A 14,739-nucleotide genomic window follows, 5' to 3' on the forward strand; every position below is an offset into this window, starting at 1 on the left:
CCTGCCATCACCGAGGACAGGACTGTAAAGACAGTAAGGGGGAAATGAGTCATTGGCAGAGCCCTCCTGGAATACAGGCTTCAGGCAGTCCTAGTGACCTTCCTTCCTTGGGCGGAGAAAGGGGACTTGGGACTCCCTTCAGCTTACTTGTCTTGCTCATTCTGGGCTACCCGATGGTCTCCTGAATACATCCTGCAACCTAGAAAACCAGGGCTCAGCCTGGATGGAGCCTGTCTTCAACTCCCCACCGCTCGCCCCAGGCCTTTGGCTCCACCAGCTGTGAGAAGCCAGAGGGTGCGGCATTACGAGATACCCTCAGTGTGCTGTTGATGTAATGCTTCAGATGCCTGCAGGTCTGCGTTTTGAATAACTTAAAACTAATGGGATGTGGAGCTAGGGTGACAGCATTAATTGTGGTTAATTAGCAGAATGGTATGTTTCCCAGTGATGACCATTGGAGGGGTCTCAGAAAGAGCCGTCAGGAGGGAGAGTTTGTGGGGTGCAGCTCCTTTAATCCAGCGGCACATCAGCATGACCATTGCTTGCCAGAAACTGTTCTCCGGCTTTGAAGAGGAAGCCATGGCCCCACGAGGGTATTGCTAAATCAGCTGGCAAGAGGGTGCTGCATTAAACAGCGTGGCAGGTTTCTCATCTAAATGAGAAATGTCTCTGGCAAATGGAATTGAATCTCCAGGTCATTTGCTCAGTGCATTCCACCCCTTTGAGGCGGCCACATGCAGAAGGGAGCTTAATGAGGAAAAGAATTGTAACCAGAGAGGAAGCCAGCCGCCCAGCCGGGCGTGGCTCAGCAGTTGAGCGTTGACCTAGGATCCAGGAGGTCAAGGTTCGATTCCCGCTCAGGGCACATGCCCGGGTTGCGGGCTCCATCCCCAGTCAGGGGCGTGCAGGAGGCAGCCGATCAATGACTCTCTCATCATTGATGTTTCTCTCTCTCTCTCTCCTTTCCTCTCTCTGAAATCAATAAAGATATATTAAAAAAAAAAAAAAAAAGAAGAGAGGAAGCCAGTTTAAGGGGCTATTTCATCCAACCCAGGTGAGGCTGATGAGGCGCCCTTGTCTCACAGGGACGTACATCACATGTATTTATACTTGTGTGTATTTCCTAAAAACAAGAATTACCTTTATACAATCACAGTACGGTTATCAAACTGAGGAAGTCAACATTGCTAGAATACTTTAAGGACCACGTCCAAATTTTGCATTCAATAATGAGCTGTAGAGCATTTTCTCTCTTCGGCACAGGATCCCACCCTGGATCACGCTCTGCATTTAGTGACCACTTCTCTTTCTTCTCCTTTCATTGGAAACAGGTCTTCAGCCTTCCTTTGTCTCTCATAATATTGATATTGTTGTTTTACAGATGTTCATTTTTATGGGATATTCCTGTAATTGGTCCTGTTTGACTTTTCCTCATAATTATATGCAGGTTATCATCATCACATAAGTGATGCCATGTCCTTCTCAAGGTCTCCCATCCATAATGGACGTATGAGGCCCACCTCCTTCTCATTGACAATTTAACCTTGGTTATCTGGTCAAATGTAATCTTTTTTCTCCTCTGTATAGTTACTGGTTTTCTCCTTGTGACTAATACACAATCTGTGGGGTCATGTCTACTTTTTAAACCAATGTTTGCACCAAATGTCAGGACCAATCTAGAATTTAAAAACATTTTCTAAATATGTAATGATTCCTGCCATATTTGTTGCAAAAAATACAATACATCCATGTACAACATTGATACATAGTAGAAAGCCAGTAGAATATAATGACTGAGACTATAGGCTCAAGTTAGATGGCTTAGGTTTGAATCCCAGTCCCCTCACTTTCCTGCTGGAAAACTTTGGTATGTGACCTTACCCCCTGTGCTTCAATTCTATCATCTATAAAATTTGGAAGATAGGAATACGGCCCTAGCTTATGGTGTTGTTGCAGGATTAAATGAGTCGATAATACATGTCTGGCACATAGTAAGCACACAATAAATGTTGGCTTTTATATGTAATCTATACTTTCTATATAATATATACTTTTTTTCAGGGTACTCTTTTAAAAAATATAGGGTAGTAAATAAAAATCCAAATAATGAGGTAACATTTTTAGATACAGCTACTATTCTACTCTCAGATCCATAAGATAAACTTAGCCAATATAATTTACAAAAATCTCTAATGCAAGTGCTTTGACTTTCTGATTCATTTCTAGAACTCATTTGCAACAAGCTCCTACCATGTGCCAAGCTCGGATGTAGGTATCGGGCATCCAGTGATGAATGAGACAGCTCTCATGGAGATTGTATCCTAGGACATAGATAAGACAAGTAACTTAAGATAATGTCAAGGAATACCAAGTGCTCTAAAGAAAACAAAACAGGCCCATACAAGAGAGAGAAGCTGGGGTGGAAATAGAGATGACTTGTTCAAGGAAAGCCTTTTGGTGACACATATTTAATGTCTCTTCATTGCTTATCTAACAAAAGTTTTTATAGACTTCTGACTTGAAATGAAACGATGTGGAACAAATCTTTCCTAGTACATTAAGCTGTCTATAAACAAGATAATACCACAGTTATGTGCATTCAGTATTGCAGAGCATGTGTCAGTGGAGCTGACTTTGAATAGTGCTTTTCTTTATCATCATTTCTTCTTAGACTGCCCATGATGTTGATGACATAGTTCTATTTAGAAACTAGTTGCATAAGTGCTTCTTCCTTCCCTCAATATATTTTCCATCCTAGCTTTTTTGGATGCAGGTTGTCCTTTCAAATATGCTTCATAGTGTCCAAAAGTAAAACATTGAAACTTACCTCATAGCACACATCACCATTCCTTAATTACTACTGTCTCCCATTTGCCCCCTCCAGTGCTACACTGGCCTTGGAGATTGTAACATCCCCAGGTTATTTTTCGTGCCTTACTCAGGACCCCCTTGGGCATGAGGTATTCTGGGCTTGAAAGGCAGCCAGTCTTTCATCTGAAACTGGAACGTACCACTTATCAGCTGTATGAATTTGGGAGCGTTGTTAACCTCTGAAAAGTAGGGTAATTGTGAGGTTTGGATGAAATTTAGTGAGATTATGTATGTGAAAGCCTAATATATATTATGGAAGAAGGAGAACTCTCTCCTCTTTTCCCTCTTATTGTGGCTGGTCTAATAAATTGACAGAGACAAATTAACAAGAGATAGTTATCTGTGATGATAGCTACTTTCCTGGAACAGGTCCTCTGTCTAAATTCTTCTAGACAGTTGGGGGAAGGTCAAAGGTTTTTCCTGAGTCTTTTGTTTCTTAAAAAGAACCAGTTTAAAATAATCAATATCCAATGAAGGCATATTTTGGAGTGGCAAACTCTGCCCTGCCCCCCAGTGCCTTGCCCGGAGTTCAGGTGCTCATCAAATGTGAAGTCCCCCTCCCGCAGGCATGCTTGTGGTGACTGTGCAGAGCTAGTGAGTCTCTCCAAGGAGTCCCCAAAACTGGCCCGGCTCTTCAGGACAGAGTTTTATCCTGGGAGGACAGCAGATCCCTGGGTGATGATGTAGTCTCCAAAACCACCTCAACTGGCTAGCCCAGGAATTTTAACCTGGGAACCGGAGACCCTAAAGCGCAGGAGCCCCGGGCAGGGGGTGAGGGGATGGTAACTGGAGAAAGCTGGGTGGTGAGAAGGCATGAAAAGCGAGCTTTGTCCACTGATTGGTGTGATCTGCGTCCTGGTTGACACAGCAGACATTCTTGTCCTTGCTAGGCTGCTCCGTAAAAGTTCTGCTCCTATTTCTTTCTTTCTTTTTTTTAAGATTTTTTTTTTTTTAGAGAGAGAAGAAGGGAGAGGGCGAGAGAGAAACAGATGTGAGAGCAAACCATCAGTTGGCTGCCTCTCGCATGCCCCCACGCCACAGCCCGGCACATGCCCCGACTGGGAATTGAACCGGCAGCCTTTCTGTGCGTGGGATGACCCCCAACTGAGCCGCACCACTAGGGCCTGCTCCTAGTTCATTTTTTTAATTAAAAAAATTTTTTTCCCCATTGATTTTCAGGGAAAGTGGGAGAAAGGGAGAGAGAGAGAGAGAGAGAAACATTGATGTGAGAGAGACACATCGATTGTCTGCCTCCCATAGGAGCCCCGATAGGGGCCGGGGATTGAACCCACAGCCGAGGTCTGTGCCCTTGACCAAGAATTGAACCCATGACCCTTCGGTCCGCAGGCTGATGCTCTAACCACGGAGCCCTAAAGTCCCATAACTAAGGGTCTGACCATATATTTAATTTTTCTTGCCCTTCCACGACTGATTGTTCTTCATCCAAAAATATAAAAGCAGTAAAGATTCTGAAAATGTCTGTTTTGTAGAATGATTTGCAAGTTCCTGTAAAACAATGTGCAAATTTGCAGGGAACAAAAGCTCTGCCGGATCAAAAGCTTTCTACAATAGAGTGCAAAGTGCAAAGCAAACACTGATCAACTGGGGCATTAGGTGCCAATTTACATAAATTTGCAAATAACCCCCACCCCCTTCTAGGTGGAGCAGTGGCGGTTTTCCAGCGCAGAGGGGTGCTCAGTGAGACTTGTTTTGGTTTCAGTTCCCATGTATACACTCCTGTGTTTGGATAACCGTGGCAGCCTGTGCTCCACCCCAGTTCCAGGCATCTGTGTTTCACCGCCCCAGCCCCAGTGTTTGTTTGGGGTCCTGTGGCTTTGAAAGAGGTGTGGCTACCAGGATGGAGATCCTTCGAGTCCACAGTAGACAGGCTTATACCTGTAGGCATAGCTTTGTCTCCCTGGATTTAGGACACCATGTATGACATCATACACCATGTATGATGTTTTTAGGTGTGTTTTTTTAACTTTATTTTTATTGTTGACACTATTACAGATGTCCCCACTTCCCCTCCACTTTGCTCACCTCCACCCAACCCTGCCCCCCCTTCCCGCTGGCCATCACCTCACCGTTGTCTGTGTCTATATGTTATGGATGATGTTTTGAGTGGCAAGACTCACTGCCCCCCCAAAGTGGTTGACTATATCTGAATTTTTTTCTCCCCCAAGCAGAGTTATATAAAGGACAGGACTAAGAAAATAGGCTTTGGGGTCAGATAGACCTGACTTCAAATTTTGACCCCACCATTCCAACTGTGTGACCTTACATCTCAATTTTCTCATATGTGAAATAAGCACAATTCCTCACAGGAGAGTCAGGATTAAATGTCATAATGTATATAAGGTGCATGGCACATAAGTAGTCTTAATAAACGGTGCTATAATTATGACTCTTTCACCTCAACTTTGGACACCTACCCAAATGTAAACCTGAGGAGGGAGGGTGGAATGTATCTAACCGAGGAGTAGTTTTACTTTTGGGGGGGAGCCAGTCTAATGGTGCCAGTCTCTTGTTTGGGATAGGGTGCTGCGTAGGTCCAGGCTCTGTCCTAACCAAGCAGTAACTTCCCAGTATGTCCCGGACATTACAGAAGGACACCTAAGGGTTGAAGAGATGGACGGAGAAGAAATTTGAGGATCTAGGGCAAAGTTCTAAGCAATTGTGCCAAACAGAAAATTATGCTTTCTGCAACATATACACATTTATTTTTATATAAAAACGATGGTTTTTGTTCCCGAAATCTTCACATTAAATTGGTACTCTAGGAAGCTGCACTGTGTTTATCCTAAAGCCTCAGATGCCCCTGGTGAGAACACACACGGCGGTTGAGAAGCAGCCGTCTGAAGTCTAGAGAAGAAAGTGCGCCATTCCTCCTTCAGGCCTTGCAAATCCAAGTGCTGCTTACTGCTCTCCTCTGTCCCTTCCAAAGGCTTCCCGAGCGAGCATGAGGCCTTCACCGCCGGTGCCTTTGTTCCTGCGGGTACACGGTGCCTGAAATGAAGGGCCTTCCTTCCAACTGTCCTCTCTCCTGCCTCCCCACACACCAGCTGCGCCTCCCAGATCCAGCTGGAAGCAGAATCCTGGAGGCCTTCAGGTGACAGGGCTCCCGCATCCATGTGCTTGCGGCACGTGTGGGGGTAACTCTTCTATTGCTCACTAAGGAGACGGACCTCGCTTCACTCATGGTTGTGTCCCCCAGTGCGGGGCATACCTAGTAAGCACTCAGTAAATAACTATGGGCTTGATTGGTTATTGAAGGGAAGACAATTGGAAAAGGAGCTGTTTTAAAAAGACTTTTCCTCACACCCAGGATTGTTGTTTGGACACAGAGGAAAGACTGAGCCCAACATTTTAAAGAGAGACACCCTGAATGAGGTCAGCTCATGGGCATTAATGAGGACCCGCCACAAACAAAAGGGCTTTGCATGAATGATGCGGCTTTATTACATTTCCTTCTCACATTATGTATTTTCAGGGAAGGACTTTTAAGATAAAGTTTTTTAATTTTGCAGATGGGGCTAGTGTTTGAAAAGTGAGGTTAAGAAATATGTCAAAAGTGGTTCATTTCTGTTTTCGTATTTTGTTTGTCAGATCAGGTTATATTCATTCCTCCAGTGCTTATTCTCAAAATTTTCACCTTTAAATAGATAAGTAATGATGTGAAAAACACACACGAGGACACACAGCTGTTGAGAGTGGAAAGAAGTGGAACCATTATAAAAATCTACTGCTCTGGAAATCTTGCTATATTTGGCTTTAAATAGACAATAAGTACTGAAAATTATTGGATGCAGCAGTTCAGTTCCTTTAACTGCAGATACTAGAAAAACAACAACCAATCAAAACAACAAATAAAATAAAATAAGGTAAAATAAAATAATAAAATAAAAAATAAAATCTACTCTCAGACTAGTTTGCTCATAGAGTGCATTAGGCACGGGAGGCCTGCATTCCCTTTTCCTACCTGTCCTTGGTGATCCTTTTTATATTGCTAGGACATATCAGTACCTTAAAAATATATATGACCAGAGTTCTAAGTTTATTTAAAAATTTTAATTCCTATTCTTACTAATCCATAGCCTTTAGGGCCTGTTTGAGGGTCCAATTCGAGCATTATTTATTGAGCTTCCCTTCTGTGTCAGGTGTGTGCATACTGAATAATTTCAGTCGCTAATCTCTAGTAACTGACAGTCTGATCAGAGACATAAATAAAATCCTGCAAACAATACAGCTCATTTATTAAGTCTGAGGACCTAGGGCCTTCACTAATTGACCTAATTAGTATGTGCTTTATCTTATTAATGAAATTGTAAGCATATGCCCTTCTCTACAAAGCAAATTCACTTGGAAAGGCCTGTCTGTATAAGCACTCACACACTGATGGGTAGGAAGAGGAAACAAAAGGGTGAAGAATATGAATGTTAGAGTAATATTTTTCATTGGGAAATATACAAGACAAATTATTACTCATGGTATACGCTTAGCTTTAGAAGAGGCACTTCTTTATTTTAGGTAAATATTGTAATAATCCTTTCCCACTGAAATGAAGAGTATACTTCTAAATTAAAACAAAGCAAAACAAAACAAAAAAAAAAAACAGGAAAAATTTAAAAGCCATGAATATTTTCCTCAAGATTTTGACCCTAATTTAACCTTATTGAATTACCTAATGTTTTCAAAAGTAGAAACTGTCAGCCTTTTCAGGGATGTTTTCTGAGGTTACTTGTTAGTAAACAGGCAAGGAATTTTGAATAATGTTACTTTCCACTAAGTACAGATCATTTCTAGGTTGTTCAGAGTATTGCTGATTTTTAAAAATGTTTTTCTTTTGTCTTAGTGAACATCAAATGGTAAACCTCCGTGAACAGAGATCATAGAGACCTCTGATTGAAAACTGATCAAAGAGAATTCACAATGTCTCGAAAGAAAGGTGCAAGGTAAATATTATCAAATTTTTCACCCCTGAAAAACTGGAAATGTAAGCATGCAATAAGAAATAAGGGAGACTACGAATCTATCTAGGAAATCAGGAGAAAAGTAACCACAGAAATGGTTTTAGAGGTTATCACACACAAGAAGTATGTCCAGTTGGAGATTGTGCTTCCAGAAACCACTGAATGCAAATACTCAGGGAAGAAAATCAAAATTCTTTTATGAGATCTGATTTCCCTGGGGGGAAATGTGGTTGGCGTTCTTTAGCATTTATACTTTTGCGCCTTTACAAAAAAGATCCGCAGAGTGAAAATTTATTTATTGTAACTGCGATTCAGGCTTTCCATACAAAACGACTGAATTAATATGGATACTTAGTGTGGCTGGCCACACGTGGGTTAGAACCAGGCATTCATAGTCACACTTCTGGCTGTTGAAAGGAAAGGGAAGCTTTCATGAGAGTGATGGGCTATTCCGTTTCAAAGCTCTATTGCAATCATATGCTACTGGTAAAGGGCAATTGTGACACCTCAGAAGGTAGACCTCCAATAAATGAAGCCTCCAGTAAGTTATGGGAAAATCATGGCCCTGTTGTCCTCCCATAGCACATACTGGATGTACTCGTATTATAAAATTTCCCATACTTCACTTTACTCTTCAATCTCCCCAAACACTAATCTTTTTCAGGACACAAATGGTGTCTTATTCATGAACATATTTCCAGGAGCTAATAAATGGCCCAGTCTATGTTAAGTCCTTAAAAAAATAGTTGTCAAAGGAATATATGGCCGTTCATTAATGTGTATAATCTAGTGACCAATGGATAAGAAGTGCTACGTTAGATGAGGATGGAACACCAAGCTAGGAAAGTTTTCTTTCCTCTAGAAGCCTAGACTTTTATTACCAGTCTGCAAAATTAACATAAATAGCTTATATTATTGTTGATACAAATTTTAAGCTATACATAAGACTGGTTTCAATAATTCAAAGCATTACAATAGTTTCTTATAGATTGCAAAGGGAGAAAAGATTGTGCTTTTAATTTTTTCATATGATTCCAAGATAATCTTCCAATATCCTCACATGTTTGTTTGTTTGTTTGTTTATTTATTTTAAGAATTGTAGGTGCCATTGGGTGATTTTTCTGGAACATATCTTCATACTCTGGTCCAATGAATTTTTTTAAAAAAGGCTTCAAGACTGTATCTGTAAAAAGAAATAAAGAAATATACATTTATGAATTTTACACTGTGCCCCACATACCATTCTAGATGCTTTATTTCATCAAAATAATCTTGTTAAGTAGCTATTATATCCCTATTTTATGGGTAAGGAAATCATTATTTGTAACCTCTCAAGGAATGGAAAATATCTGGACTGGAGGATGTCTGGAGCACAACTGTGCTCAGTCCTGAAATGTAGCAGTACTAGAAGATCTCTGGAGCAGGTGAAGTAGATCAAAATATTGCTCCCAAGGAATAATCACGTCACAGCATCCACTGTGATAAACCAACACAGAATTGCTGAGTGTATTCCCATAGGGTCTTTTATGGAACTAGGAAATTTTAGGCCTTGTGGGTGAGGTTGCTAGTTGAGAGTAGGTAAGTCAGTTATCTCTGAGACCAAGCTGCCCTGTTTGAGTCATAGAAAAATGCTGTACTAACCCCAGCTCCCCCGCCGTCCCCACACTCCCATCCCTGCCCAGTCACTAACGCATTACCCTGATCACTGTATGACATTATAGTTGGTCTGCCACGAGTCCCACTAGAATACAATGCTATTGGAAAGGAACAGTGCATATCTTGTCCTTCTCAGATGTCATCCTGCCCAGAACAGTGTCTAGAATATAGGAAGTGCTTAATAATTATTTATTGAATGAATGGATATACCTGGAGTTACTTAAATCCTCTGAAATCTGCTTACCCTACCCAGAGTTAACAAAGTTTCAGGGAGTTCTACTGCTAAAGACATAGCTTTGAGTTAAAGTTATAAATACTCAGGGGAATCTGATTATAAAGTAAATGTGCTATTTGGGCAAAGATAGCACTAGCCAAGGGGTTCCATGAACATCTTAATAAGTACTGCTTCGTCAGATGAGCAGGATTTTATCTAATCAAAACAAAGCCCTGAGGGATGGAGAAGGTCAGTTAGAGTAAGACTGTGGCTCAGAGCAGGGACTTCGAAAGTAAGGGCTCTGAGGAGCTGGTTTCCTGGGACTTGAATGTGATGTGAGTCTCCAGGAAGAACTAAATGACTGAATTTGATGTCTTTAGAATTTTGCCCAGGATTTGGCTACTAAGGAGGGGTGTTTACCCTCACTTCCTTTTCTTTGGTCTTTGTTTTCTCAGCACCTTTTCATAGTTATCTCTACCATCCAAGAAAGGATGGTCTCTATGTATTTTAGTTTATTTTTCCGGGAAAAAAGATAATACATTAATTGTATAATGTGATCTGAGATCTAAAACTTTTTTTGAATGTTCCTCTATAATCTTCTTTCTACAGTTTAAGCTAATTTTTTTTTGCACTATCTCTAATGGAAAGAAAATGTCTGTTTAGCATTTAATTTATAGAATATCTTTTCCTATCTTTAGAGACCCTCAAATTTTGTACTCAACAGGCCAGCTGAAGAATAAAAAAAATCCAGCTTTATTTGCTTTAATGAAGGGCATGGGGTGAGAGAGAGTTTATTGGAAGGACTTCAACCAGTATTTATAAGCCAAATTTAGTCAAACCACTTTGTTTAGACACTTCACCTCAGTTTTCTCCAGTTAAAATATTTCAAATCTTTAACCCTTTTCCTATGGGGCCTATTTCACGAGCCTTTAATTAGATTTGTGGTTCTTTCATAAGGTCACCTCAATTCTTTTTTTCTCCCTAATATTATGAAAACTTTCCAACCAATACGTTTCAGTCTCTGAATTCTAAACATGCACTTATTTCCTTGCAGAAGAAAAGTATGTATCTTTAAATAATTTATGATTTTTACCTGTAACTCTGTTATGCTAATCAGCTTATGTCAGAATGTGTCCCCTAGACCAAGATTGTTAAAAATTCAGTAAAAGTAAGAAAAAGGAAGTGAGAGCAGAAAGATTTGAAATGTATTGTGGAATGCCTGTATGTGGTTAATTAGGGATAAAGAATTTTGAAACTTTAAACATAAACAACCCAATAGTTATCAGAAGCCTAGGCTTGTACATTTGTATTAATCCTGTGTTAAAACTCAGTTTTTAAAAAATTATCTTTGAGGGAGGATTTTGTGTGTAGAAAAGATTATTCAGAACTTTTAAACTCAAATTTACAAATTCTAAAGAGTATTTTTGTATAAAGGTGTTAAATTATATTTAAAAATAATATTCTAAGTATAGTAAATATTTTCAATCATATTTAAGGGCCATCAACGTTTTTCCCTCATTTACAGTTAAATGAACTCCTTTGAACATCTTAAACTACTTATAAATTTAAAATATTCATTTTCTTTTAATACTATAATTGTCTGATTTAACAAACAAAACCCTCCTGGTACCAAATAGGCCATAAATCTAATAAAAGAAACTTCTAAGTACAATGAACTTTAAGATCTCTTAACTATTCTAAAATGTATATCAACTTGATAAAATTTCAAATTAAATCACAAATTTAAATCCATTGCATATTACATGGTTTTTTAAAAATTTTATATTATTATTTTAAATTTATCTTTATTGCTGTATTACAGGTGTCCCCCCTTTTTTTTTTTACCTCCATTGACTCCTACTCCCACTCCCTCTCCATATTACATGTTTTAAATTGTAACTAAAAAAACTTAAGTCTAATAGGCCAAATTCCAGACATTGAAAGTACCAAACTACTAACTATACATAGATTTCCTAACACAAAATATATTAACACTGTGAAAAACTTTCTGAATCTAGGAGTTGAGAGATGCTTATCCACTATGTAAGTAATTATGTCATCCTTCACAGTTTGGGGGATCACCTCCCATGTAATTTTTGCACTGCCTTTCAGCTTGCTGAAGTTTCATAAGGACCAGATGGTGCAGACTGAAACAACACTGGATCCTTGTTTGTGACACTGAAGGGGTTTTCTGGCATAATGAGCCCTATTTATAGCTGCTATCAGAGTGTTCTTCGTTGAAAACAAAAGGTGATCACATAGCCAAAGACCTTAGAGGTGAGTCATTTTATTACTTAATTTTCAAATCATATTAGGATCTGTAATACTCACTCTTAAAACTTCCTTATATGACTGGACTTTATATGTCTTTGGCTTTTGAGATATTTAATGTCTTTTTAGTCAAACTCTTGCATTCTTTTCATATGCTTTTAATGGTTTAGTACCACCCAACTCTCATAGTGATTAAAATAATAATCCATTAAATTCTATCTATGTCTCATGGATTTGCCTGGTTATTTTATTATAACTTCTAAAATCATCAAAGTGACACCTTACAAATCCCCTTCTCAAATGTATCCCAAGGGAATATTTATAGATGTGCAAAAGAATTCAACCACAGGGATTTCATCACAGTATTATTTTTAGTAGAAAGTGACCTAAATGTCAAACAAAGTCTTTTTTGTTATTTAAAAATTCCTTAAAGGCAGGAACCAAAGCTTGTTCATTTTGTCTCTCTCTTTTCATCTGGAGTCTACCTTATGGCTTTGCACATAGAAGGTGTTTAATAAAGGCTTGTTAACTAAGGTAACTAAATAGTCTCTTAAACCCACTCTTCTGAAATAATTGTGTCACTGGGAGTGTGGTTTGGGAGGACTGTATATTCCAGAAGATCTCCATGAGCCATTATTATTTTACTTTCTTTTTTTAAAAATATATTTTTAATTATTTTTAGAAAGAAAGGAAGGGAGAGGGAGAGAGAGAAAGAAACATTGATGAGAGAGAGAAATGGCTGCCTCCTGCACACCCCTACTGGAGATCAAGCCTGAAACCCTGGCATATGCCCTGGCCGGGAATGGAACCCGTGACCCCTGGTGCAAGGGATAACACCCAACCCACTGAGCCACACCGGCCAGCGTTCCATGAGCCATTCTTTAAAATGAATAATTGATGTATTCTAGGTCTTATGCCAAGTGCTATGCAAACTCCTCTCTTTATAACAGCAGGACATGGCCCCTCAGACCCTCTTATGAAAAATTCTAGATCTGCCAGTCCTCTATAAGTTGCAGTTTAAAAAAAAAAGGAAAAGAAACTTTTTGATATTTTTGTCACATTTGTCGTTTAATGGGAGCAGAACATGTGGGAAAGAGAGTGGCAACCAGCTGAGAGATGCCTCTGCTTTGCTATAAATCTTATCAAAATCCTTACATTTTCCAAAGATTGTACAATAAATGTGGATTTCTTTGGAATGAAGTAAAATAGGCTTTAAAATTATACTTAAATGATACTATAATCTACTCTTAATTTTTTCACCAATTATTTAAATCTCTTGTTGGTCAGTGGTAGGGGTATAGATAATGTTGCAGTTGCTTTTGGAGGCTGGGGCTCTGCTGGACAGAGTGCGGAAATTCATTGTCGCTGGAAACTTTACCTATGCCACACTGCGAGTGCACCTTGTAACTCAGAGAACAAAAGAGGGAGTCCAGAAAGTTTCCCAAAGCTTCAATGGCAGGCTGGCCTAGCTCCTGGGAGCTCTGGTCCCCTGCTTGAAATAGAAATGCTCAAATTCAGTGTCTTTTCCAAGCCTTCAAGTATATAGTCAGGAAGTTCTGCTTTCCAAAGTAAGACAGACAGATAAGCAAGATAACAAGATAAAAAAGGGGACTATAAAAGGGATGTAGATAATGTTACTGTCAACGTTGAAGAAAAGGAAAGAAAGGCCAGCGGGCCTGAGGAGGAAGAGACATAAATGGGAGGAGTCCCAGGACTTGACTACTGTCTACAATGGGTGGCATTGCTGGGAGCCATTCATTCATTCTTGGTGGTAGTCCTGGAAGGCTTGCTGGAGGAGGTGGGATTTCAGCAGCTGCTAATCTCAAAATATCAAATTAAGCTGCCCCCTCCCAAAATATTGTGGTATTTTGTAAGTAAATGAGGAAATATGTTTCTGGAGTCTCACTGGGAAGTTTAACACTGGTGAGTTAACAGCACCTTGGACAATCATCTTAGAATATGGTTGTGTGATAGCCTCCTCCCAATGCAGCCCCCTTTCAGTCCCGTGGTTTACCTGCTACACTCCCATGTCCCTCCCCGGAGCTCCCGAGCTCCCTCCCTCTGTGCCTCCCCCTCAGTTACCCATCTGAAATTTAAGAATAGCAGCAGGAAAGGCGAATTACACCCGTGTCCTAGTCCTGGCTCCGCGAGGCTCTCTGAGCTTATTGCATCAGGTCGCAGGAAGATAACAGCGCGCACTTCCTAACCGTCTGTCAGAGTGAAATGAGATCATGTCTGGGACAGGACCGAGCCTAGCGCTCAACTAAATGTGTGATTGAAAGACAAACCAAGATATTTTTCAAAACACATGGCCAATAGCAAATGAGTTTTGTTGTGGTTTGGTTATTTTCCATCTTTAGTCTTGCAACTGGTCTCCCTTCAGCTCTTTTGCAATTGTGGACAAGAGAAATTTTAGTTGTAATAACCATCTTCAACTTTAGCATAGTGTGAAGAACAATGTTCTATACTACTGACCACGAAAACACAGAGATTTCAGATTTACGATCCTGCTATGTGGCTTTAGCATGTAGGGGCTGTCGACATAAGAAACATCCAAACCTGCAGAGAATTTTTATGACTTTATTTGAGTCAAACTAATCACATGTGCCAGGGAGCAAGATGCTCTGGAGAGTAAGTTTTGCAACTTCTTTTGTGCATTTGAAATTATTGAAGACAGGAGAAAGCAAAGCAGGGACTGGATTACAGGATAGTTAACAAGATTATGTGCTTCCTTGAGGGTTAATACCCCCTTGA

The 14,739-nt window shown here is 39.9% G+C and overlaps 1 long non-coding RNA gene across 1 annotated transcript; it reads left to right on the forward strand.

Moving 5' to 3' along the window:
- Nucleotides 1–5,979: 5,979 nt before the first annotated feature.
- On the forward strand, nucleotides 5,980–11,985 carry LOC148093889 (uncharacterized). Its single transcript, XR_015714003.1, has 3 exons — nucleotides 5,980–6,103; nucleotides 7,727–7,826; nucleotides 11,827–11,985. It is a non-coding gene; the product is annotated as an uncharacterized LOC148093889 (long non-coding RNA).
- The last annotated feature ends 2,754 nt before the right edge of the window (nucleotides 11,986–14,739 follow it).

This window comes from Miniopterus natalensis, chromosome 2 (assembly GCF_054644295.1).
Source record: "Miniopterus natalensis isolate mMinNat1 chromosome 2, mMinNat1.hap1, whole genome shotgun sequence".
In the NCBI taxonomy this organism is placed as follows: Eukaryota; Metazoa; Chordata; class Mammalia; order Chiroptera; family Miniopteridae; genus Miniopterus; species Miniopterus natalensis.